At 50.3% G+C, this 3216-nt stretch overlaps 1 long non-coding RNA gene across 1 annotated transcript in view; it reads left to right on the top strand.

Annotated features, from left to right (window-relative positions):
- LOC129693256 (uncharacterized) overlaps nt 1–952 on the top strand; it is a 4243-nt gene extending 3291 nt beyond the window's left edge. Inside the window, exons 2-3 of the long non-coding RNA XR_008722854.1 lie at nt 125–267; nt 680–952. This is a non-coding gene — a long non-coding RNA (uncharacterized LOC129693256). The remainder of the gene's footprint in view (nt 1–124; nt 268–679) is intronic.
- The last annotated feature ends 2264 nt before the right edge of the window (nt 953–3216 follow it).

Raw genomic sequence — 3216 nt, 5'->3', positions numbered from 1 at the left:
GTGTGTGTGTGTGTGTGTGTGTGTGTGTGTGTGTGTGTGTGTGTGTGCAGCATCTGAGGAGACAGGAAAACCACCCAGAGTGTCAGCCGATCTTCAGGGAGCTCCTGCCTTTCATTTGCAACAGTTTCCCCTCGCCTGGACTTTGCCACAGAGCGGTCCCAAGCCTCCAGGATCTGGCTGTCTCTCGCCCCATCTCACACGCTGAGTCTGCAAGTGTGAGCCACCATTGTTGTGTGGGCCCTGAAGATCCAAATCCAGGCTTGCATGGTATGTGCTTGTCTGACCACCACACCAGGATCCTTTGTTGTACAATTTGGTTACACTAGTTTCTCTAGGGATTGTATTCTCTGTTCTCCTTATTTCACTGTGCATGCATAGTTAATGAGAGGCCCTCTGACACAGCCAAGAAAGCACAGGGGCTGGTAGAGGCCAAACTGTCTAGGAGAACACAGGACACTAAAGAGAGAGGAATGGGTGGGAAAGGAGAGGGGCATTATAGGATATATGTTCAAAGCACATTAATGCTTATATGCAAATATCTTATTAACTCAGTACTAGCATAGTGAAAAAATAGAATACTGTAATAAAAATATTTAAAATGATTTTAATGTTATGCCTTCTCTAGGAGACATTCTTTGCCATAATTGCTTTATATTTCATTTATTTTTCATGAATGGAGGAGTGCTCGTGTGCCACAAAGTGTGTGTGGAGAGCACAGAAGAGCTTCCAGGACCTGGTTCTCAGCAGAAGTCCCGAAAAGAAGCGCCACAGACACAGGTGGAAGCAATCCATCAACTTCCTTGGCTTAGAGGAGTTTCTTCACTCCACTGCAGCCAACTTCCCTCCCTTCCGAGGAGCCAGGTCCTGGCCAGGTTCCATCCTATTTAATAAGAGGGCATTTTGTTCTTCTGTTTTGGTTTATGATAACAATTCTAACAGCTGTTTAGTATAAATAAAGAGACTACAACTTTAAAGAGTGTATTTCATGTCCTTTACACCCAGGAAGCAAAGCCTGTGTATAAGATGTAACCAGATCAATTGTCCTGACTCTAGGAGGGACTAGCAAAGCAAACATCAATTTGCTTGAAGGATGCCTCGATGGCTGGCGGCCAATGAGATTAAGTCACAGATGCCCCAATTTAATAATCCACCCGCTTCATGCAGCATTCTCTGCGAGCTCATCTCTCCAGGTTTGATGTCTTCAGTGGCATTGCTAACCTGTCTGAGGATGTGTGCTGGAGCTGAGGTCTGTGAGGAGCCACACACACTCCTTGGGCTGTTGGCTCCTTCTCCATCTTCGGGAAGCTGTCACCATCACACAGCATCTGCTGAAACAGCCACCTTGGCTTCTCCCAGGGCACCTTCTGATTTCTGGTGGCGATGCCACTGTCTAACTCTTCCAGCGGCATCACCTGGGACACTGTTGGAATTCCAGGCCTGGCCACTGTCCATCGGAATCTGTCAGCCATCCCTGTCGCAGCTCTAGAGCCAGCTCCAGGTGTCTCTACAAACCCCAGCAGCCCGGGGTGCTCAGGCTCTCAGCTTCCATCACTTCCTGCACCTCGAGCTGTATCTTTAGTTTGCAGGCTCTTGTTCTCCTCGCTTACTGTGTTCTCAGGCCTGGGCTTCTCTCTGCTTTTGTGCCCTGTGCTTTTGTTCACCTCGGGAGCCTTATTGTTCACCATTGTCACTTCCTGTGGTGTCAGTGTCATTTCCCCTTGCCAAACCGACCTGCCCTTATCATCTCAGATGAAAACACAGACAAGTTGGAGGAACACGATGAGTGTGTTCCTCCCTGGTGAAGGGCTTGCTGCTGCCTGTGCACAAGCCCCACGCTGTGGTGACAGGCCCTGTGCTACTAAACTGACTGTTAATGTTCCCTTCCCCCAGCTTGGTGAGCACCTCCTGTGTCCTGCTCCCAGCTTTGTTCCCAGAGCCTTAGGCTACCAGGAACAGAGTAAGTTCCAAATGTCACTAATGACTCAGGCTCCCTGGTCACTTAGGCAGGGCATCTGCCATTTGCGGGTGACTCACTGGGGCCCCCTCTCTCATGGGCTGCCATATCCTTCCTTCTGCTTTCAAACCTCACTCCTGCTTTGTTTGGCCTTAGAAAACGTCTCCTGCCCTGCTGCTGCTCACAGGAGCCAGCTCAGTGGCCGACAACTGTTTGTAAAAGCCTTGCATGGTGGGATCACCTACATTCCCCTCCTGCAGGCCCCGGGGCCTGGCAGCCTCGCCCTGCCTACCTTGTCCTCCTGACTCTGGGTAGGGATGAGGTGACTGCCTTGGTCAGAGGAGCACTGCTGGGGCCAAAGTCCTGGATGCCATCTCCTGCTCATAGTTTCCTTGTCAAAGCAAAGGGTCATAGCTGCCACCCTGGTGTCTGCCATGTTGAAGGTTCCTCCTTTCCGTACAGCTGGGTCACATCCTCCTGTACCTGGCCTCTGAGCACAGTGGCTGTCTGAAACCCAGCAGAGATACTGGCCTCTACAGGAACCCTGCTTTCCTGCAGGGAACTCCAGTTTGCTGGCCTGATACACTTTCTAGTACCCCATGTAAATGCTCCTAGCTGGCTTTCAATATTCTCTGCATACACTCACTCCCATATATTCTGGGCCTCAGACTGGCCCTCTGAGGCCCAGAAACCACCTCCATTTCTATCACTTTCCACCCGCCCCTTTACAAAGTCTGTTTCTAACTCTAGAGCCCAACTCAGCTGCAATCAAACAACAGGCCGTGCTGGGCATGTTGCTCTAAAGCAGCTGCCAGCAGGCACTGCTTGCCATAGGGGCCTCTGGACACACTTTGCCTGTCTTCCCCAACCTCCACCGGGCCAGCCTTGTCCCTTGCAGACAAAAGAAATGGGTCGACCTGCTGAGTGTCCCCACAGAGCAGATGCAGAGATCCACAGACTCAGCGTGGGGCAGGCTGATGAACCCTGGGGCAATGTGGGCTGGTCCATGGGTGCGGCACCTCTGCCCAGGCCAGAACAAGGGCAACTCTCTCCTGGCACCAAAATGCCCTTGGAATGCAAGGGGGTAGCATGAGGTGCCCGCTAGTAAAAATGATATGCTAAACTTCGATGACAGTAAAAAATTGTAAAGTAATTCATCAGTTTTATGTTGCTAATGCTTAAACAATATTAAGTAAAATGCTATTAAAACTAATTTCACCAGCTTCTTTTTGCTTTTTTCTCCACAATGCTTGCCCAGGCTT

This window comes from Psammomys obesus, unplaced genomic scaffold (genome assembly GCF_907164565.1).
Source record: "Psammomys obesus unplaced genomic scaffold, mPsaObe1.curated_primary_1811, whole genome shotgun sequence".
Taxonomy (NCBI): Eukaryota; Metazoa; Chordata; class Mammalia; order Rodentia; family Muridae; genus Psammomys; species Psammomys obesus.
This window is presented reverse-complemented; position numbering and strand designations above follow the sequence as displayed.